Source organism: Panthera onca, chromosome B3 (genome assembly GCF_046562875.1).
Source record: "Panthera onca isolate mPanOnc1 chromosome B3, mPanOnc1 haplotype 2, whole genome shotgun sequence".
Taxonomy (NCBI): domain Eukaryota; kingdom Metazoa; phylum Chordata; class Mammalia; order Carnivora; family Felidae; genus Panthera; species Panthera onca.
This window is the reverse complement of record NC_138344.1, coordinates 144,199,740-144,222,151: the sequence shown is the minus strand read 5'-3', so window position 1 is coordinate 144,222,151 and position 22,412 is coordinate 144,199,740. Positions and strand designations below refer to the sequence as shown.

Here is a 22,412-nt window from a genome sequence, read left to right as displayed (position 1 = left end):
TGAGGAGGTTAATAAATCAAAGGGAAGATCCAGAGTTGAGAGAAGTGATCTGTGTCCTTGGTGCCAGAGCTTCTGTTATAACCACCCAGTGTATATACATAGGGGTATGATTGTTAAAAGAAATGCATAATGCTTTATGGGTACCAGGTTTCCCATCAGGTAAATGGAAAAGGTAGATCCCAAACAAGCTGCTTCTGGTTCAACATGAAATATGCCTTAGCAGCATTGAAACATTGGGGTTTTTGCATAGCTGCACTCGAATGACATTATTTTAGAAACTGTTGGAAAAGATGGGCGTGAAACTAGTCTGAGTTAAGAGGCCTGCCTTCTCAGAAGTATTTTTTTTAAGTTTTTATTTTTTTATATTTAGGTTTGAAAGAGAGCGTGTGACATGAGTGGGGGAGGGGACAGAGGATCAAGTGGGCTCCGTGCTGACAGCAGGGAGCCCGGATGTGAAGCTCCAACTCGGTGAGATTATGACCTTAGCTGAAGTCGGGTACTTAACTGAGTCACCCAGGTGACCCTCAGAAGTATTTTTTAATAAAGCTAAATACAAAGTGATTTTCTTTTTTGCCATGTTTGATGGTTTTATATTTAATTTCATTAAAAAAAGTTTGTACTAATTTTAACTTTAATTTTTAGCAGGTGTACCACTCATTTGTATCTAATCAGGGACAGCTCTATTTTTATTTTTTTGAGAGAGAACAAGTGGGGAAGGGGCAGAGAGAGAGGGAGAAAGAGGATCCAAAGCAGGTTCTGTGCTGACAGCAGAGAGCCCAATGGCGGGGCTCCAACTCATGAACTGTGAGGTCATAACCTGAGCTGAAGTCGGACACTTAACCAACTGAGCCACCCAGATGCCCCCTGTATTTTTATTTTCTCAGTAGGCTCCACACCCAATGTGGGGCTTGAACTTATGACCCAAAGATCAAGAGTCACGTGCTCTACTGACCAAGCCAACTGGGCACCCCAGAATTTTAGTTTATTTTTTAAATTTACTTTTTTAAAAGTAGGCTACATGCCCAACATGGGGCTTGAACTGGGGATAACTTTTTAAAATTATTCTTGGGGTGCCTGAGTGCCTTGGTTGAGTGTCCAACTCTTGATTTAGGCTCAGGTCATGATCCCAGGGTTGCATGATCGAACTCCAAGCTCAGCGTGGAGCCTGCTTGAGATTCTCTCTCTCACCCTCTTTCTCTCTCTCTCTCTCTCTCTCTCTCCCTCTGCCCCTCCCCCACTCACTAGCTCTCTTTAAAAAAAAAAAAACAATTATAAAATTATTCTTAACCATACCTTTGAATGCTTCTTAGAGCCTAAGAATTTGCTATCTTATTTACTTCTTAGTCCTTTACTTATTTACACTATCTTATTTACTTCTTAGTCCCTATGAAGAATTTTTGTCCTTTTTTAAAGAGTTTTTGGTTTTGTACTCGATACAAGATACCTTTCCTAAAATTTGTTTTAAGTTTATTTATTTTGAGAGGGAGCGAGAGTGCACATGCACACAGGGGAAGGATGGGGGCGGGGGGGAGAGAATCTGAAGCAGGTTCCTCCCATTCAGTGCAGAGCAAACTGAGGCTTAGAGGAAACAATTTGCCCAAGATCATATACTAGTAAGTGGCAGAGCTGGAAATTAAACTGAGATCTGTCTGACCCCAGAGTCTGTTCCCTTAACCATTACATGACACAGCCTTCCCGGGTAAATACAAACATACACAAAACTAGGCAATTTACATGTGAAGTCCCATTTAATCCTTTGACAATCATGTGAAGTAGTGTTGTTATTCCCATTTGACAGATGAGGAAACAGAGTCAGGAAGGTTAATTTTCTCCAAGTCACCTGCCTAATAAATGGTGGACAGCGTTTGAACTCTAGCTTGACGCCAAGCTCATTGCACAATTCTGCTTCCTACTTCTGGCTCTCCGCCTCATCTGGCTGTATTTACCCCAACCAGGTGCTCGCGGTTTGCTAAGTAATGGGCAGCCGGTGCCTATGAAATCTTTGTCAAATGAGTGCCTGAATGATGCCTTTCAGCACTTGCCTTGAAGGGCAGACATGAGTAGCTGCTGAGAAGGTAAATTGGTAAATTGGCCTTCTGGTTGTTCAGATATGGGTGTCTGTTTTGTTTAGCATGAATTTGCCCCTCGAGCAAGATCAGGTCTGCACGGACCAAGAACCTTGGTGTTTCTGAGCTGTGGGCCACTGAGGGGCCCAGGACATTGCCCTCTGTGATGAGCCATCTGGTTGGACAGCGGGCCTCTGTGACATCCTACTCTCAGCTATCTCTAGCCTCCATCGCACCGTTGGAGCAGAGCTTAGTTAGGCAAGTTCCTGTCTCCCCTGCTTGAGTAGGAGCTATAGGGGATTATGCATTGTTTTTCTTCTGGCAATAGCCTGTCACAGGGGTGTGCATAGAGCAGACATTCAAAGCTGCTAGGAGGGAACTGAAGGTTATCTGATGAGTACAGAGGTGGTAAAGGCGTTGGCTATGTTGAAAGCTAGTGTCCCAAACCAGGGTAATCTAAGGCTCCCAGGTTAATAAACATTTCTGAGTTGCTGGGATACAGGCCCCGCCCACATCACAGGCCCTGCCCAGGGGCCTTATGTAAAAAAATAGCAGCTCTCTGACTCCCACTGAAGCTTGTCCCCACTCCTGAAATCTCTGACCCTCTGGGCAGGATGTCTCTCTGCCTTTGTGACAGGCCCCTCCCACCCAATACTTCCACAGCACCTCTGGCTTTCAGATGGCACTTTGTTGCATCTGCCTGTTTACTGGTATGCCTCCCTCATTAGGCTGAACAGCTTGTGGTCAGAGGACCTGTCCTTGAGGAGCGCACGGAGTCAGCTACAAAGGGGACAGAGGCAGGAGGCAGAGGTGTCTACGAGGAAGAGATGAAGTGAGGTGTCACTGGAGACGGACATGATGTCGTCTTGCTCCCGAGCATTTGACTCCAAGCGGAGCCTATCTTCTGTCATTCCTGGAAAAAGAGAAAAAAGTACACGATTGTATTGATTCAGTAGATGGCGGAGAAATGTGGATGACTTGGAGAACAGGCTCTGCTCTTGGGTTGCTTGAGTCTTGGTCGCCGGGAAGCCACACACAGTACAGGGCGGCAGCTATGCTGGTCTCGTCTGGCTTGCCTCAGGTCCTGTCTTCGGGGAAACAAAGTGTTTGGCTACCTAGCTGCACCCTCACCTGCTCAAGTCTGGTGGCTGCAGGAAAGGCCTTTGCTCAGACTTAAGGCCCTGCTGTGGGAGGGCACCACAATAAAAGGCCTGGGGGAGGCCGAGGGGCGTCCTGAGGCCAGTTGTCCCGCCTGAGACCCTGCGATTCCCGCTGACTCCTGACAGCCGTTTGCAAGCCTTTGTGAGGGGGCATCTTTGTGTGTTCCCACCTCTGCCACACACTGTCCTCTTTAGTTGTGAATCTGGCACATCTTTTTTTTTTTTAATTTTTAAAAATGTTTATTTATTTTTGAGACAGAGAATGAGCATGGGAGAGGCAGAGAGAGAGGGAGACAGAATCCGAAGCAGGCTCCAGGCTCTGAGCTGTTAGCACAGAGCCCGATGTGGGGCTCGAACTCACAAACCGTGAGATCATGACCTGAGCCGAAGTCGGACGCTAAACCCACTGAGCAACCCAGGCGCCCCGAATCTGGCACATCTTATCCACCCAGGTGAAGCATCCACATGCCAGCCAGTTAGCTTGCTGCTGACCTGTGGGCTGTGGCCTCGCAGTGGAGCACTAGACCCACACCACCAGGAAGCACAGCTTGTCATGCGCTTAGCAGAATCAGCTGGCACATTGGGTGGAGTTGCCTTCTAGACCTCCTTTTTTTTTTTTTTTTTAAATTTTTTTTTCAACGTTTTTAATTTATTTTTGGGACAGAGAGAGACAGAGCATGAACGGGGAAGGGGCAGAGAGAGAGAGAGAGACACAGAATCGGAAACAGGCTCCAGGCTCCGAGCCATCAGCCCAGAGCCTGACGCGGGGCTCGAACCCACGGACCGCGAGATCGTGACCTGGCTGAAGTCGGACGCTTAACCGACTGCGCCACCCAGGCGCCCCTAGACCTCCTTTTTTTAAAGGAGGCTTTACACCTAGCATGGAGCCCAGTGTGGGCCTTGAACTCACAACCCTGACATCAGGACCTGAGCCGAGATCGAGTTGGACACTTAACCGACTGAACCAGGCAGGTGCCCCTAGACCTAATTTTTGAGTACAAATGATCCTACGTTCCAGACTCTGTATTTTTTTATTAAAAAAATTTTTTTAATGTTTATTCATTTTTTGAGAGACAGAGTGTGAGTGGGGGAGGGGCAGAGAGAGAGGGAAACACAGAATCCAAAGCAGGCTCCAGGCTCTGGATGGACAGCACAGAGCCCGATGTGGGGCTCGAACTCACAAACCGCGAGATCATGACCTGAGCCAAAGTCGGACACTTAACCCATTGGGCCACCCAGGTGCCCCCTGGACTCTGTATTTCTTAAAGGATGCCTGTCTTGCTTATCTATGCAGGACACGGCCCCGTGGTTCTCAAATAGAGGTAAGCATCAGAATGTCTGGAGGGCTTATTGAAACACAGATTGCTGGGCCCTCCCCAGAGTGTGAGAGAGTAGGTCTGGGTGGGGCCCAGAATTTAGATTTGGAACCAGATCCCCTGGTTCCGCAGGTGCTGCTGGTCCCCGGACCACACACAGCCCTAAGGCCGGGGGACCACATGACTTGGGAGCTCAGGTACCTCTTTTCCTTCACCATGGATTCAGCAGCTTTCTTTTGAGTAATCCCCCGAGCCCTCATTCAGACAGTCGGTCTGGGAATCAAAGTCAAGAAGAACGAAATCGGTGTCCCAGTGACTGTGTTGCAGTTGTGGTGCCCAGGCCGCTTGGAGAAGTTTCGGGGCCGGCTGTCGGAGACTTTGTGTTGTATGCACCACGGCCAGGGGCCTCACGGTGGTTGTCCCAGTGACACTGTGCCGCTGTCACAATGCGGCCACCCATGTTCTCTCACTGGCGTGCCAACACCTCATGCTGTCCCCTCCTCTTGCGGTTGGGGAAACCAAGGCGTAGAGGGAGGATTTGTCTCAAGGCTGGGGCTGGGGTGCTGACGTCCAGCTGTAGGGTTTTTCCCACTGTCTAGGACCTCATTATCCTGTTTGGCATATCCCAGTTCTAGAGTTTGCTCCCCTTCCTTTGGCTGGATTTTAATTGCTCCAATGCTCCTTTTTTTTTTTTTTTAATTTTTTTTTAAACGTTTTTATTTATTTTTGAGACAGAGAGAGACAGAGCATGAATGGGGGAGGGGCAGAGAGAGAGGGAGACACAGAATCGGAAGCAGGCTCCAGGCTCTGAGCCATCAGCCCAGAGCCCGACGCGGGGCTCGAACTCACAGACTGTGAGATCGTGACCTGAGCTGAAGTGGGACGCTCAACCGACTGAGCCACCCAGGCGCCCCAACTCCAATGCTCCTTTTTAGACACGTGAGAGGAGGCGGGACCCAAGGGCTGAGGGTGTATCTCCTCACGACGCTGACCTGCTTCAAGCAACCACTGTGTATCGCGCCTGCGGCCAAGCAGGACATTAGAGACGCAGGGGGCCCCTGCAGGTGCTGTACCCACTTGTACGCGTATGGTTGTTTGTGGGCGCTGGGGAGATGTCACCTGAAAGTCTAGATTTCTGATTCTGCAGGAAATAGGAAGCCCTGGCAATGCTGGGATATACCCGTATGTGGCCACGCCTCTGTCGTCCAGAGCTGAAGGTGGGGCATGAGTGCTCGAAGACAGCAGCCACCGTGTCTCTGTGCAGGCGTGCACATGCGCCCACACCTGTCCCGTTCACTCCCGTTGCCTGCCTCACCTCCGCGCTGGCGTTCACGCCTCTGCTCGTTTCTTTCTTCCTCCAGCGAACGTGCATCAGATGCCATCTGTGTGCCAGCTCGAGGGAAGTTAGACGTTTGAGACCTTGCCCTGGTGTTCTAGGGCCGCTGGAACCAAGTAGCACAGACCCGGTGTGAGACAACAGATTTCTTCTCCCCTGGTTCTGGAGGCCAGAAGTCTGAAATCAAGGTTCCGGCAGGGCTGTGCCCTCTCTCTGTGCCTGGCGATGGCCGGCCGTCCTGGATGCTCTTCCGCTTGCTGTTGGTTGGACGCAAGCGCTGTCTCTGGAAGGTGACCCTCTTCCCTCTGCGACGTCGCAGGGCGGTCTCTCTGCGCGTGCCTGTCTCTGTGTGTCTTCTCAGAAGGATGCCAGACATGTTGGACGTAGGGCCCGCCCTACACCCTGGCCCAGTATGACCTCCTCTAAACTTGATTTCATTCGCAGAGACCCTGTTTCCAAATAAGGACTCATTCACCTCATTCAGGATCTGGACTTCCATGTATCCTTTGGGGAGATAGAGTTGAACTTGCGGCTGACATTTAAAGAAGGACCCCAAACAACTCCAAATGTAAAACCTGGCCCTGGCTCATCACTCATGTTTGGGAGACAAGACTCCCGAAGTGTCAGCAAGGACCCGGTGGCCGTCTGCCTTCCTGGAGCACGAACAGTGAGAGAGTCCCGTGGCCTCGGTGCTTCATGCACACCGACCACTTAATCCCTAACACAGCCCTCCCAGGGAGATTCTGTTGCCAGTGGACTTTGCAGATGAGGTAACTGAGGTGCAGAGAGGTCATACAGCTTTGCCAAAGTGCCTGGGGAGCAGAGCTGGGTGTGTGTGTGTGTGTGTGTGTGTGTGTGTGTGTGTGTGAACGACAGCAAGTGACAGCAGGTTGTTTCCCGTTCTCTTCAGACCCTTGGCCCTTGTGATGGGGACAGGTGAGGCTAACCTTTTTCTCAGCTGCCATCACAAAACCCAGTGCTTACCTCCTTTATCATCCCCCTGGGGCGTGTGCTGCTCTGTGACTTCCCAGGGCGATTGCAGGGGGCTTTGGGCATGATGTAGAAAAGGTCTGATTACTTTCTTGATCCCTAAACTCCCACTTGCACAAGACTTAGTCCATATTTAGGGTCAGTTTCCTGCATCTACTGGCAGATGGAAGAGCCATCCAGAACCCATAACAATATGCTCTAAATAACGTTTATTTTGTGGTACTGATCCATCTGAGTAAATATAGTTAGTACCAGATGGGACTTTTGCAATCTAGAGTTCTGAAGGCAAGAAAGGATTCGTTTTGAGTTTCCTTAAATTAGGTGAGCAATTTTTTTCTTGGGCTATCAACCCCCACGTTCAACATTCCCAGCGTGACATTTTGTACTGTTATACTTGGTAAGTAAAGCTTAGCTATTCTGAGGTTTATGTGCCAGGAGCCTATGCTCAGAGTTCCCTTTTTAGTTGCACTCATAAAGGCTGCTCACATGTTTGGGTATTTCATGCAGAAAGAAGTCTTTCGGGCTAGGTCATTCTCGGTTAGATATTTACAAAGTTCACGGCTATTTTTAACACACACCTCTGCTGCCTTAAAACCACAGTCAGCATTTAAAGCCATGACTGGCTTCTCTCACTTGGCATCATGTCTGCAAGGTTCACTCATTGTGCTAAGTGAAAGAAGCCAGTCACAAGAGGACAAATGCTGTATAAGTCCACTTAGATGAGGTTCCTAGGGTAGGCAGATTCATGGAAGCAGAAAGTAACAGGGTGGATGCCAGGGGCTGGGGGAGGGGGTAATAGGGAGTTAGTGTTTCACAGGGAAAGAGTTTCAGGTCGGGAAGATGGAAACATTCTGGAGATGGATGGTGGTTTTCTAACAATGTGACTATACTCAGTGCCACTGAACCGTATACATAAAAATGGCTAAAACGGTAAATTTTATGTTGTGTATATTTTACAAAACAAAAAAACATCCTATAATAACCTAAGCAACTCTATGTAAATTGATACAAGTGATACAATTGATAGAAACCTCACATGCCTGCGATTAAATATGATGCATATCATAAATACTGACAATCATGCATATTTATATGACGTTTCTTTTCTGTTTTGTGCTTTTCTTTATTTTTCAATTTAAAAAGTTCCCCAGAAGATATAAATTTTAGCTAACTCTGTGACACTGAGCCCGTCTTAGCATTTTGAACTGCTATTGCCCTGTAAAATAGGTGGGGGGCGGGGGGGAGCGGGGGTGGTGTTAAAGACACGAAATTTACTCTGCGGAACAGTAGAAACCAAAGTAAATGGAAGTCACCCCTCAGTAAGATTCAAGTCGTAACAGAATCAAGTGCAACACCGTCAACTCCTTAGCCTCCCAGGGCAAGAGTTGTCAACCCAAATCCTCCCAGGGCAAGAATCCTACACCCACATCCTCCCAGCGCCCTCCAGCCACCCCCCTCCCCACCTCAGGTGATCACAGCAGGGCTGCAGGGCTGTGAGAGGCACTGAGGAACCACAGGGACTCCGGGAATAGAAATATAAAGGGATCCACATTCAACTAAGGAAACAAAACCAAACCAAACTCCATGCAGGCCAAACAAAACTCAAAGGGATTGTGTCTGGCCTGTGGGCCACCAGTTTGCAATTTCTGCTTCAGAGTGAGAGACTCTTGGATCTGGGAGGGACACTGGAGGACTTTTTGTCCTCACCCCTGCTTTTCCAAAGAAGAAACCATGATGAAGTTATGCATTGCTTTAGAAAGAACTGGCCTAGAACTAGCTACATCTTAGACAACAGTTTTAGGGCTCTCTTCTTCCTCAATGCTGGCTAGAAATTTTTTTTCCTCATTTCTTTATTTCAAATTTTTATTTTTGAGGGAGAGAGAGAGAGAGAGGATATGCATGTGAGTCAGAGAAGAACAGAGAAAGAGAAGGAGAGAGAATCCCAAGCAAGCTCTGCACTGTCAGCACAGAGCCCAATGGGGGCTCGAACACATGAACAGTGAAATCATGACCTGAGCTGAAATCAAGAGTCAGATGCCTAACTGACTGAGCCACCCAGGCACCCCATTTTCCCCCCCAGATAGTATATCATTCCAAGTTTGAATTTGAATCTTTTCCTTAAACATAGATAAATTGATTTAATTTCATCTTACTGCACAAATGAAGTTCAGTGCCTAGTATTTTTCTGTTTGAGTGATAGCTGCCACTTTCCAACAAACTCCAGCACTTAACGGCCAGCAGAAATTTTGATATGCATACTACGTGTCTCCCAGCCTTTTCAAAATTGCCGTCATTTGCGTGTGGGCCTTTGGATAAAAATGCCAAAGGAAGTTATCGGTGGACGTATTCATATATCTGATATGCTGACCTTCTAAGATATATAACAAGTTTTGAGAAGGTAGATTTTTCTTTGGCTCTCTTGTTAACATCCGTTGTGAGAATTTGGATTGCGTTAGGAGAGCTCTACACCAGGGCCATGAACTCGCAGACCTAGGATGAATACGGCCCCCGGAGATGTGTTATGCTTTGATCATCATTGTTTTGGGAGGAGGGGGATGAAATGGCTTTAGGTCATCATGTGCTCTGGAAGCTCCCCCAAGTAATGACATCTTCCTCTTTGAGGAACATACAGCCCCTTCCTGGCCACTGAAGACACGTGAGGTAGTGGTCCATCTTATTTGAGGGAGATCACAGTGCAGTGCTATCAAAATGAGCTTCTCCGGGACATGTGTTCAGAAGTTGAGTGTATGGGGCACCTGAGTGGCTCAGTTGGTTAAGTGTCCTTCGGCTTAACCATGACTCCGGCTCAGGTCATGATCTCACAGTTCGTGGGTTCAAGCTCTGCGTCGGGCTCTGTGTTGACAGCTCAGAGCCTGGAGCCTGCTTCGGAGTCTGTGTCTCCCTCCCTCTCTCTCTCTCTCTCTCTGCCTCTCCCCCCTCTCATTCTCTCTCTCTCTCTCTCTCTCAAAAATAAATAAACATTAAAAAAATAAAAATAAATATAAAGAGTGTTGCCTGACCTTGCCGGGTTAGCCACGTGTGCGGTCAGCAGACTCTTCCCTTTGGGCAGGGGATAGGCCTGTTTAGCTGCCCTGCATCTGGCCACGTGCAGGAGTGTCTTGTGGCCCTTCAGCCCAGAACACTGGGAAGCCATGTCCTTGTGGAAGGGGTGAGCCCTGATGAATGGCAGAGGAGACCCCCATACATCTAGAAATGGAATTCACAACCATACCGGTCCAGCCCAGTAAGCATACGTGGAGACACCCCCACTGGCCCTGCAGGGGTCATCACTGAAAGTAATGATAAGGACACCATGGTCTATTTGTCCAGCATCTGCCAGGCAGCAGGTTCTAAGCAAAGTTCTCACGGGTAGGAGGTCAGAGGCCATGTTACTAACAAGCCCTGGCTCTGAGGGGGAGTTCGGGTGACCCCCTCGGCCCAGTTTGCTCAGAACCTCCCTGGTTTTAGCAGTGAAAATCCCTTATCCTGGAAAACCTCTCAGTCGCAGGCAAACTGGAACAGTTTGTCACCCTGGGGAGGGGCACACGTTTTACCTAAATTACTTGGTATAATATAAAGTGGGATGGGGAAAAATGTGGGCCAAAAGGACTATTGAGATCAAGTTCTGAGAAGTGCTGTCCACCCTCCAGGCAGCAGCCAGAGAGCATTTGCTTAAATTTTACTTTTTACCTCTCTCTTTTTTTAAGATTAAAAAACGTTTATTTAGAGAGCGAGAGAGCACACACATGAGGGAGGGGCAGAGAGAGAGAGGGAGAGAGAGAGAATCCCAAGCAGGCTCAGTGCTGTCAGCACAGAGCCTGACACGGGGCTCGATCCATGAACTGTGGGATCATGACCTGAGCAGAAATCAAGGGCTGGATGCTTAGCAGACTGAGCCAGCCAGGTGCCCCATTTTTTTTTTTTTTTTTTTTTTTTAGAATTAATATTTTATTGTCACTTATAATCAGATGGCAGTTGGGTATATAGTCTTCATACTTGATCTTTCCTTTTTGTAATAAAAAATATCACAAGTTGTCAACATCCAATGACTGGTTATGTTTTCAGAAAACATAATTAGATTAATTCGTTAATGGTAGCTTCAAGTTTCTCCTTATCAGCTCCAGAAAATTCACCCACCTTCTGTCCCTTTTTTAAAAACGGGAGGTGGGGCGCCTGGGTGGCGCAGTCGGTTAAGCGTCCGACTTCAGCCAGGTCACGATCTCGCGGTCCGTGAGTTCGAGCCCCGCGTCAGGCTCTGGGCTGATGGCTGGGAGCCTGGAGCCTGTTTCCGATTCTGTGTCTCCCTCTCTCTCTGCCCCTCCTCCGTTCATGCTCTGTCTCTCTCTGTCCCAAAAATAAATAAAAAAACGTTGAAAAAAAAAAATTAAAAAAAAAAAAAAACAAACAAAACGGGAGGGTTGACTTCACATCTGAAGCAACCTCTGACAGTCACCCACGTCTACTTCAAGGCACACCACGTTGGGATCCTTCTCAGAGAGGGGATGAGAGATGGACTTGACCATTTTGCAAGGCCCACACCCTGTGGCAGAGAAGTCAACTACTAAAGTTTTCCCCTCACTGTTCAAGGCTTCCTGAAAAGCGTATTTGCTCTCGATCTGCTTCACCATTTTGGCGGCTGGGGTCTGACAAGTGACCGTAAGGACCAATGGAAGGTGAATCCTAAACGCGGCCAGAGCTCCAGGCGCCCCACGTTTTACCTTTCGGGAGCAGCTTTAGATTCACGGTGAAACTGAGCGGAAATTAGAGATTTCCATCATGCCCGCTGTCCACACACAGGCACGCCTCTCCCAGTGTGGACATCCCACCAGGTGGGACATTTGTTACAATTGATGAGCCCACATCGATGTGTGGTCATTACCCACGTAGGCTGCAGTTCGCTTTGAAGTTCACTCTTGGGGCACATCCTACACAGAAGAGCATTTTTAAAAAGTGAGACGCAGCAGAAGGAGCAGAGTGACCACAGTCCCGTTCTGTGAGCTGCGTGTGTGCACGTACTGGCTGTCACGGAGAGCGCTTCCCTAATTGGCCTGGGGTGACGAGTGGTCACGAGACTCTGCTTGGGTGTTGAAGGGACACGTTGCGTGTCAGTTTGGAGAGAACCCAAGGGCTTTGTGGGGTTGTAAGGAAATCCGAGATTGAATGGAGAGTCAGGAATATGGCGGGAGGCCCTGGGCCTCCTGCTAAGGGACACTTGGCTCTTTCTCTCTCTTGCCCAGTGGAAATTGCCCAAGGTGGTCCCAGCACGGTGTCAGGATGCCTTCAGGAGTCAGGCTCTGCACTTTGCCACTTTCTCTCTCTCTTTTTGTTTTTTTTTTTTAAGTTTATTTATTTTGAGAGAGAGCCAGATCCAGGGCTTGAACTCACAAACCATGAGACAGACCTAAGTTGAAGTCGGACACTCAACCGACTGAGCCATCCAGGTGCCCCAGCCACTTTTTCTTTTAAACCCACGGAACACAAAGTGACCAGGTGACATCATTTTGGGTGGTTGAGCTTGGTTGCCTTGGATGGGGCTGCCGCCCTCCTGAATACAGGATCTCTGCTGCCCTCTGGTCCGGCCTGGATGCCGTGCGTTCTTCCGATGATGTTGTATGCTTTCTCTCTGGCCTGCTGTCCCTTCCTGCTCTGGCTATGTCCTTCCTGGAAAATGCCTACACCCCATCCCCTCCCCTCCAATGAGCCTTCTTTTTGTGCCTGTTTATGGACTGTCTTTGGGGAGCCCCACACCTGCCTGGTGGTTTCCTGCTGTTCCTTTGGGAAACACAATTGCTGATTACCCTCCCAGCCTGAACACTAGAATTTACTGCTTCGAGAGACGCATACCTTTGAAAACAAAAAAGCCTATTTGTCGTGCTTTGTCCTCCCAAGGGCAAATAGGGTAACAAAGGAAAGGAAGGACCTTCTGCGTCTTTAACAGGTTGCTCTGCCCTGCTTGCGTGCCCTGCAGCCAGACTGTTGGCTCTTTGTGACCGAATGCTGCGGCACCCAGCTCCGTTTCCTGCCCACGTTGGCGCTTTGTTGAGTGATGAGTGTTGATGAGGTTTTGGGGTGATGGTGGGGGGTCCGGAGCTGACGACGTAGAAAGAATTCTTGAAGACATCTTTGGTGCAAAAAAAGGTGATTTTATTAAAACGTGGGGACAGGATCTGTGATGTGCTAAGGAAGACTCCTAAGATGCCTGAGGCCTTGCTGTTGTCCGGCCAAGGTGGTTTTCCCTCTACTAAGGCATTAACATCAGGATGTTCGCAGGTGCGTGGAGAAATGTTCTACTCTGTCTTGGTCTGAAGTATCTGTCAATGGGCTGCAGGTTATGAGGAAATTTAATTTTATCTGCCATTTCCTTCTGGCCTTTGTTTCCCATGTCACGATGGAGGGGTGATGTTGGGGCTCCTCTGAGAAGCAGCGGGGACTAAAGGTTTGCACGAGGGAGATGTCCGTGGGGGAGAAAACGGATGCAGGTGCCGAGGGCTGGGAGAGCGGGGACAGCCATGCACATTGGACTCCAGGGTGAGGAGGGAAGGCTGGTGGCTTGGAGGGCCTGCTGCCTCCGCAAGGTCTGGCGCGGCAATCAGAGGAGGCCTTGTGTCCTAGGAGCGGGCCTGCCCGCACATCCTTGCTGCGCTCGGTCACGGCTGGTGGCAGCCATGGGAAGCTTGGATCTCAGAGCTCGGCAGCTGTGCCCCGGACCAGTTACCTTCCCTGGATCTCAGGGTCTGCGTCCTTACGGCCACCACATTCTTCTGGGTGTGACCGGCCTGGACCTGTCCCCTCGCCCCACCTCCGTGATTACAGATGCAAAGATGAAGGGGAACAGTGCCCCTGACCGACGTGTTTGTCACAAGCCCCCGCCTGCTTCTGTGCCTGTGTCCTCTGCTTTGGAGGTCAAGCCCCTGTTTGACGGGTGTTGGGGCTAAAGAGAAGGTGGTTCTTTTGCCGCCGTGTAGGTCCCAGCAGAGAGAAAATGGAAAATCAGGTCATGAGATCTAGGAAAGAATGTAGGTCAATTAAAGTTTAAAGCAGAGACGTTTCTGCAGTGGCTCCGTGAGTCAGCATCGAGTCTGGGGGAAGTGCCACAGGCACCTGAAGCCTGACGGGGTCTCGCGTGGGGCCAGGGCCTCCGGCGGGTGCCGGCAGCGTTGTCCCCACTGGAGGGAGCAGCCCAAGGTTGCTTGCAAGTTTTCATGCTTTTAAGCCGCGTTGAAATTCATCACCGAACACCCTTGACTGCCTGGGGAGCGTCCTAACTCAAGCTGGGAATCTGGGCCAGCTGTTTATAAGAACAATATTCGCTGAGTGAAGCCAGCAGGGCAGACAGGGGGTGACTTCTTGGAGGGCAGGAGGGGGTGGGAGGGAAGGGATCTGGCCACGAGCTCATACTTTCGACAACCTGCTCCGTGCCGTGCCGTAATTTTTGCTCTCTGGCGCTGTGGAAGCCTCCCTGCACCGCACAGAAGGGCAGCCCAGCTCTGCTCCCGGAAAGGCTTCCCCGTGGACAGGGCAGCATGGCAATTACAGGAATCCATCGCATGGGTGACTTAGCTGTCACCTGCAGCACTTGTGGCCAACCTCTGCCCCACCCAAAACACACAAACGCACACGGACGATTTGTTTGAGCTGGGCCTGGGTTCTCCGCAGCGGCTCTGGGAGGCCCTGCTCCGGGCCACAGCCACGGCTCGGCTCGGGTTTGGGCTCTGCTGTGGGCGAGGCTGTATTCACATCTACCAGGCTTTGGGACACCTCAGGTCCTGGGACTGTGTCTTCTTTCTGTTTTTTAAGCACCAGCATCTATGTTATGGGCTGAATTACCTCCCTCCCCAGATGCACAGGTTGAAATCCTAACCCCCAGCACCGCAGAACGTGACTGTATTTGGAGATGGGGTCCACACAGGTGTGGTCAAGTTAAGAAGGGGTCATTAGGGTGAGTCCTGATCCAATAGGGCCGGTGTCCTTATTTGTTTATTTTTTTTAGTGCTTATTTTTGAGAGAGAGAGCCGAGCAGGGGAGGGGCAGAGAGAGAAGGAGACAGAATCTGAAGCAGGCTCCAGGCCGTGAGCTGTCAGCACACAGCCTGATGCAGGGCTCAAACTCATTAACCACAAGATCATGACCTGAGCCAAAGTCAGACGCTTAACCCACTGAGCCACCCAGGTGCCCCAGGACCGGTGTCCTTATAAGAAGCAGAGATCAGGACGCAGAGATCAGGACACAGACATGTACAGAGACCATGTGAGGACATGGGGAGAAGATGGCCATCAACGTGCCAGGGAGAGAGGTGTCAGGAGCAAGCCACCCTGCTGAGGCCCCGAGTGGATTTTTGGCGTCCAGAACCACTAGCATATGAACTCCTGTTGTGTAAGCTGCCTGGTCTGTGGTGCCTTAGGTCAGTCCTGGGAAACGAATGTAGCCCCCGTGTCTTGGGTAACTTAATGAGCATCCGTGGAATAAGCGAAGGTAGAAGTGATCTTGAGTAAAACTGCTGAATTCTGGGTGTCACTCTGTAGAGGAGGCCCTGGGGAGAAGTCACTCGTCCAACGTCAAACTTGACATTCACAGCAGAGCTCACGTCCGCGGGGACCCCCTCCTAGGCAGAAGCTTCTCCCCAGGTTTCTTTCTTCCTGGGCAAGGGGAAGAGGTCGACCTGAATCCTTGCTTTCCACATCTCCCTCCAGTAGAAGGTCTGGTCCACGTTGGGGGGTGGGGGGGGAGAGCGGATGTGCATGCGTGAAATAATGCTGTCCTCACTCTCCATGACAGGTGTCCTCACCGTCTGCTAGTGCTTGGAAAGAAAGCACTTCTTCTGCGTGCCAGGACTGAAGAGTTACCATATTACTGGGGGTTTTTAAAAAATTTTTATTTATTTTTTAAGACACACACACACACACACACACACACACACACACACACACAGAGTGTGAATGGGGGAGGGGCAGAGAGAGAGGGAGACACAGAATCCAAAGCAGGCTCCAGGCTCCCAGCCGTCAGCACAGAGCCCGACGCGGGGCCCGAACCCACGAACCGTGAGATCATGACCTGAGCCGAAGTCGGACGCTCAACCGACTGCGCCCCCCAGGCGTCCCTAAATTAATTTTTTAATTTGAGTGTAGTTGACACAATGTTACATTAGTTTCAGGTGTGCATGTCGTGATTGGACAACTCTACATTATGCTATGCTTGGCCACCAGTGTGGCCACCTGTCACCGTGCAATGCTATTACAACACCACTGACAACCTTCCCTATGCTGTGCCTTTTATTCCCATGACTTACTCACTTTGTAACTGGGAGCCTATGTCTCCCTCTCCCTTTCACCCATTTTGTCCATCTCCCACCCTCCTCTTCCTGGCCACCATCAGTTTGTTCTCAGTATTTGCAGGTCTGATTCTGCTTTTTGTTTGTTTATTCATTTGTTTTTAGATTCCACATGTGAGCGAAATCCTATGGTATTTGTCTTTCTCAGCATGACTTGCTTCACTTAGCATTATACCTGGCAGATCATCCCGTGTTGTTTCAAGTGGCATGATCTCATCCCTTTTTATGGCTGAATAATAGTGTGTTTGTGTGTGCGTGTGTGTGTGTACATGCACGCACACCACATCTTCCTTATCCATTCATCTATTGATGGACTCTTAGGTTGTTTTCGTATCTTGGCTATTGTAAATAGTGCTGCAATAAATATAGGAGTGCATAGGCATTTTGAGTTAGTGTTTTCATTTTCTTTGGGTAAAATGCAGTTGTGGGATTATTGGATCATATGGTATTTCTATTTTAATTTTTTGAGGAACCTCCATACTGTTTTCCCCAGTGGCTGTACCAGTTTACATCTACTAGGGAATGTTTTGCTTGTAATTATGCAATGGAAGTATTTACAGTAATTAAATGTATAGTTTTAAAGGTTTAAGAGTTTTTACTTGACCTCCCTTGTAAATGAGACTAAATACCAAAGACCCCTTGTGATTGTGAAAATTGACTGGATTTGTTTAATTGATTTTAATTTTTTTAATGTTTATTTATTATTGAGAGAGAGACAGACACACAGAGCATGAGCAGGGGAGGGGCAGAGAGAGGGGGAGACACAGAATCCGAAGCAGGCTTCAGGCTCTCAGCGGTCAGCGCAGAGCCCGATGCGGGGCTTGAACTCACAGACTGTGAGATCATGACCTGAGCTGAAGTCGGTCACTCAGCCAACTGAGCCACCCAGGCGCCCCTAAAAACTGACTGGATTTATAAACATCATAATAAGATTTTTAAACTGTTTATACTCAAAAACCAGGTTTTAAAATGTAGTATTTTAGCACATTGAATATTTGTTTACAAAGCAGAGTAATTGTGCCTAGTCATGTGTGTGCACCACGGTCATCTTTAAAAACTCCCAGACCTTTTGCGATGGTGTGCCCAGGCCATTGGTGGGGGAAGTGGCTCATTGCAGCTAAGGGGGGGTGGGTCTTGGCAGGGGAGGGGTGGTGACTGTCCAATTTGGGTACAAATTCTTCCACTGACTTTGGTTTCCCTGCAGAAGGAAATGCTTCTGGCCCTGTCACCTAAGGCAATATCTTCAAACTGGGGCCTCTGACTCATTAGCAGGCTGTAATACTGGGTTGCAGTATTGTAACCAGCATTAAACAAATGGGGTAGAATTAAGGTTTGCAAGCAAAATACAGGACACCCAGTTAAATTTCCATTTCAGTTACAAAACAAATAATTTTTTTTTTACTGTAAATATACCCTAAATATTGTGTGGGATGTACACATACTAAAAAAAAAAGTCAGTTATTTATTTATCTGAAATTCAAATATAACTGAGGTCCTGTATTTTTTTTAATGGGCCAAAGATCTTTTTTATTTACTTAAAAATTTTAAAAGTGTTTATTTATTTTTGAGAGAGACAGAGTGGAGCGGGGAAGGGGCAGAGAGAGAGGGAGACACAGAATCCGACAGGTTCCAGGCTCTGAACTGTCAGCCAAGAGCCTGATGCGGGGCTGGAATCTGTGAACCACGAGATCATGACTCGATCTGAAGTCAGATGCTTAACCGACTGAGCCACCCAGGTGCCCCTCGGGATCCTGTATTTTTAAATGTTTGTTTGTCTGTTTATTCTGAGAGAGGAAGAAAGAGTGTGTGTGTGTGGGGGGGAGGGGCAGAGAGGGAGAATCCCAAGCAGGCTACATGCTGTCCGTGCAGAGCGGGACACGGGGCTCAATCTCATGAAGTGGTAGATCATGGCCTGAGCTGAAATCAAGAGTTGGATGCTCAACTGAGGCCACCCGGGCAGCCCAGGAGTCCTGTTTTTTTTTTTTTTTATTACTAAATCTGGCAACCCTAAGTAGCATAGAGTAGAAAATACCAAAAGGGGCCATATACATATATATATAGGCAAGTATTGGGACACATTGGAATGTAGTTCTTCCTGTGAGCTGGAGCCTGCGGTGGGAAAGCCCTGTCCTGGCACTTGTGCGTGTTACCTGCGGGACAACCGCAATGGCGTTTAGCAGGGCCTGCTGTGTAAGAGGGGGCACCTGGGCTGCTATAATGACCACCGTCATTCTGTGCTCTGCCTCTTTTTTTTTTTGGAAAGGATTTTTCTTGAAAGAACTCAGAGCCTTCAAATGTTTATGGAAACATTACTCAGAAAATGTCCCCCGTTGATCAGGCTCTCACCTGTCTTCTGAGGGGAAGATCTCAGTCCCGCTCTCCGGGTCTCACCTGGGCCGAGTCGCCCGCCACCAGGTGGGCAAAGCGCCAAACGCCAGCGGACGCTCCCAGCCCCGGCCACCAGGTGGCGGCACGCGGCCGCCGTCTCGGCGGAGGTCGGGTGTCCGCAGACTTCGCTTCCCGCTCGTGTCTCCGGTATTACTCGCGGCGGCCCGGGCCGAGGCCTTTTCTCATCCGGATTCTGCAGCCGGCCGTGCAGCGGCCCCGACGTGTTCCCGAACCCGGGAGGGAAGCGCGGTGGGGGGCGCCAGTCCCGCAGGTGCAGCCGCGCGGCCGCGGCTCCCGGGGAAGCCAGCGGCGCCGCACTCGCCAGCCCGAGCCCAGCGGCTGCGGCCCCCGACAGGTGGCGCCCCGCGGTGCCCAGGCCCGGAGGGCCTCCCCGCGCTACGCCCTCGCCCTCGTTCCGAACCCACCTCCGAGGGTTCGCAGCTTCCTCCCCACCCGCCGCCCCTTTCCCTTGACCTTACTTTTGAACTTAAACTCTTCACACGGTTAGTGGCCCCCAAATGTTTCGACTCCTCGACACTGCCGAAGGGGGTCCGTCTCGACGTAACGTTGTGCTTTTTTGCCCCGGGGAAGAGGCCATCGCCCCTTCCTCATCTCCTGAGTATGGGGTCCCAGCCTCCCCGCCCCCCCCCCTTCTCCCCCACCCCCCACGTCCTCTCTCCTGCCCTGGTGACGAGTGTCAAAGCTGTTGGACTGTCTCCCAGTAGAGGAAGAGGAGGTGGGGGGCTTCCGGGGTGGGTCTGTGCGGGTGCACTTCGAGGCTGCTGGGGACCGGGAGTGGACACTGCGCCCCGGGGAGGCCACAGCCTGCGCCCACACCGGCCCTCTTGGGGGCTCCACAGGCACGGACAGCGAGCTCTTCCTCCCGGAGCGAGGGTGGGTGAGGTCCGCAGCGTCTGTCCCCATCCTCTGGGCCCCACGCTCTGTTTCTTTAGGGTTCTAGGAGAGAGACCAGGCGTTGCCATAGCCTCCGGCCACAGGGCAGGAGCCGGATCCGTCGGAGTCAGAACAGTTGAGGGAGAGCTTTCTTACTCCAGGTTGGGCAGACTGATCCTGGGCTCTGTGGGGTTACTTCCTGTGTTCCCGCATGCACATGGCCTCCTCTCCCCCCAGCCAGGTGCTCACGCGTGGCCCCCTCGAGTGGCAGGTGGCCAGCCCACCTCAGTCAGCAGACCCCTGGAGGGAAGGGAGGGGGGACAGACACAGGGGCAGGTTCTGAAAGGGCAAGTGGGCATCTCGATGAATAGGAGGATTTTACAAAGGGGACGGGTTGCACGATTTTGCCGGCTTCCTGGGAATTTAGGATGTGGGAGAGATTATCCCAGCGTCATTCTGCTTCTGCGGACAGTGGGGCTCCGAGGGGCACCTGAGGGAGGGAAGACCCTTCTCTCCTGGCCCCAGCCCCGCTTAGGCAACACCCATGGGAGCGACCCACCACGAAGCTTCGTTTTTTTTTTTTTTTTTTTTTTTTTCGTGGAACTATGATTGCTCACGGGGCAGAGGTGGACATCACTGGTCAGGCCCACTGCTCCAGAGAGGGGGCAAAGCCTGGGGAGTCGCCCAGCCCCAGAGGCAGAAGGGCTTCAGGGGCCCCGGCCCGGCCCCCACTCCAGCAGGAGAGGTGCTGTGGGAAGGCACACACCTTAAGAGGGGCCTCGGAGACTCTTTGATCCACGTGTTCATTCATTCATTCATTCATTCAGCCAGTCTCTGCTGAACCCTGAATGCACGAGGCCCTGCCAGGCACCAGGACTCAGGGGCCAACCCAGGCCCGATCTCACGCAGCTGACGAGTCTTTGGGAAGAGGGACGCTGAACGGGTAGAGGTAGAGGTCAGGGGCCACGAGGCACACATGTGGCTCTTGCGCTCTTGTCTTGGGGGCCTCCTGGAGGAGGAGGGGGAGAGTGAGGGAAGGGGGCCGGGCAGGAGCTGTGTGGCTGCAGCGCTGAGGGGGGCAGGTAGGCAGGGAGGTGGGATGGGCCAAAAGGTCTTCAAGACTTCAGTCCTCTAATAAATGTGACTGAGTCCTTGGGCGACAGGAAGCTGGCTGAGTAGGGGTGAGTTGACCAGATCTGCATTTGAACACCAAGACCAGCCCTGGAAGGGAGCAGGAGAGAGCCTGCCTGCTGTCACGGATCTGCAGTTAGGACGCTTGGATGGGACAGTGGCAGGAACAGAGGCAAGCAAGCAGATTTCGTACGCTTTGGGAGGGAGGATTTTTTTAAGTTGTATTTATTTATTTTGGGAGATGGGTGGGGGGGGGAGGGAGAGAATGAGCCGGGGAGGGGCAGAGAGAGAGAGAGAGAGAGAGAGAGAGAGAATCTCAAGCAGACTCTGCACTGACAGCTTGGAGCCTGATGCAGGACTTGAACTCATCAACCATTAGATCAAGACCTGAGCAGAAATCAAGAGTCGGGTGCCTAACTGACTGAGCCACCCAGGTGCCCCGGGAGGGAGGATTTTGTATCAAGGGGTGTGATTAGCAGCACTGGGGGCTGGCCGGCAGGGCATCTCTGTCCCGAGTCAGATGGGACTGTGTTTCTGTCTTTGACGACACCCTCATCTAGGATTCCCTTCAGCACTTGTTTTATCCTCTAGTGAAGTCTTTTCTATCCGGAAACCTTTATTCTGCGGGTCAGGGAGCCAGTGTAGAATTTGCTGCTTACTAAAAATATTTGTTTCAGCTGTATAATCAGTAGCTGGTAAATATTCAAGGTTGTGTCTGGGATTCCACGGGGCTTATAGTAAAGTGGATTCAAGAGAAAATTCCATTTATTTCCTCACAGAAGGGATCGGTTGAGTAGGCTGTGGTCCGTCCTTGGAGGGCTAAAGAGGATGTACCCATGAAAAGGAATGGGGACTCTCCCTGTAGATGACCACAAGCAGCCTTTAGGATGCACTGTTTTGGTTGGCAGAGTCATAATGGTCAAGGTGTAAAGATATTCTCGCCCCAAGTCTTGGGACGTGAATGTGCGACATGGAGAAAGGGACGGTCCGGGTGTGATTAAGGGTGTCCAGTGGCATCATGAGTCCTTCCAGGTGGACAGCCTTCCCCACCTGTGGTCGGAGGGAGAGAGGTGATGACAGGTTAGGGATGCGATCCTTCCGGCCTTGAAGACAGAGGAAGGTGGGCCGCGAGCAGGCCGCCAAGGTGACCTGTAAAAGCTGTGTGTGCGCTGCCCTTGGCTCTTTTCCTTGAGTTGTGCGTCTCGAGATGAGCCTCATCGCCGTCAGTGGCTGTGGGAGTTCCAGCTGGTCTGACTGCTGTAGACAGTTTATTAGGCTGGTTCCTTCCAGGTGCGTTCCAGCCTGTATGTGGCTTCAGCTTTTATGAAGGCACCGAGGTCCAGATTGTGGAGGGAATCTGGATCTGTCAGGATATTGAAGTTTTCGTAGTGGAATTATTAGGGCTGAGGGTACGTGCATTTAAAACCTTCATGGGTCTGGCACATCCCCCTGGCCCCCCTGCATGGGAACCACGCGTGGACGGCGGGGTTCTAAGCTCCACCATCTGGTGCTAGAAAAGGAGGGGCGCATCGCTCCACTCTGTCTGGTGAAGCTAGTTGGTAAAGGGAGAGAACAGGCCCCGGAGGGTTAGGGGGAAGCCCTCAGGCTCGTGGGGACGGCGCCCAGCTGGAGTTTTTGCAACGGCTGCCGCACTCTGTCCTGAGCTCCCCTGAGCTGTGGCCACGCCGGTGGGGTTCTGAGCAGCTGGCTCAGGCTGGGGCTTTCCTGGGACCCCTTCGGGGTGGTGCCCAGCAGCGTGGAGGCGAGGGGACATTTAGAGAAAGCCTGCCTCTCCCTCCCGGG

At 50.8% G+C, this 22,412-nt stretch overlaps 2 long non-coding RNA genes and 1 pseudogene across 4 annotated transcripts; 1 reads left to right on the top strand and 2 right to left on the bottom strand.

Moving 5' to 3' along the window:
• Positions 1 to 2,748: 2,748 nt before the first annotated feature.
• LOC132670363 (uncharacterized) lies at positions 2,749 to 5,174 on the bottom strand. Its single transcript, XR_009606642.3, has 2 exons — positions 4,744 to 5,174; positions 2,749 to 2,979 (listed from the first exon to the last, which is right to left on the bottom strand). It is a non-coding gene; the product is annotated as an uncharacterized LOC132670363 (long non-coding RNA).
• Positions 4,247 to 7,938, top strand: LOC132670362 (uncharacterized). 3 transcript variants are annotated; one of them, XR_009606640.3, is made up of 3 exons: positions 4,247 to 4,548; positions 4,675 to 4,739; positions 5,478 to 7,938. It is a non-coding gene; the product is annotated as an uncharacterized LOC132670362 (long non-coding RNA). The 3 variants fall into 3 exon arrangements; XR_009606641.3 differs by lacking the exon at positions 4,675 to 4,739 and having other exon boundaries at positions 4,292 to 4,548; positions 5,478 to 5,606; positions 5,904 to 7,938; XR_009606639.3 differs by lacking the exon at positions 4,675 to 4,739 and having other exon boundaries at positions 4,296 to 4,548; positions 5,478 to 6,168; positions 6,323 to 7,938.
• Positions 7,939 to 10,827: 2,889 nt separating this feature from the next.
• LOC132668549 (thioredoxin-like) lies at positions 10,828 to 11,536 on the bottom strand (annotated as a pseudogene).
• Between the last annotated feature and the right edge of the window lie 10,876 nt (positions 11,537 to 22,412).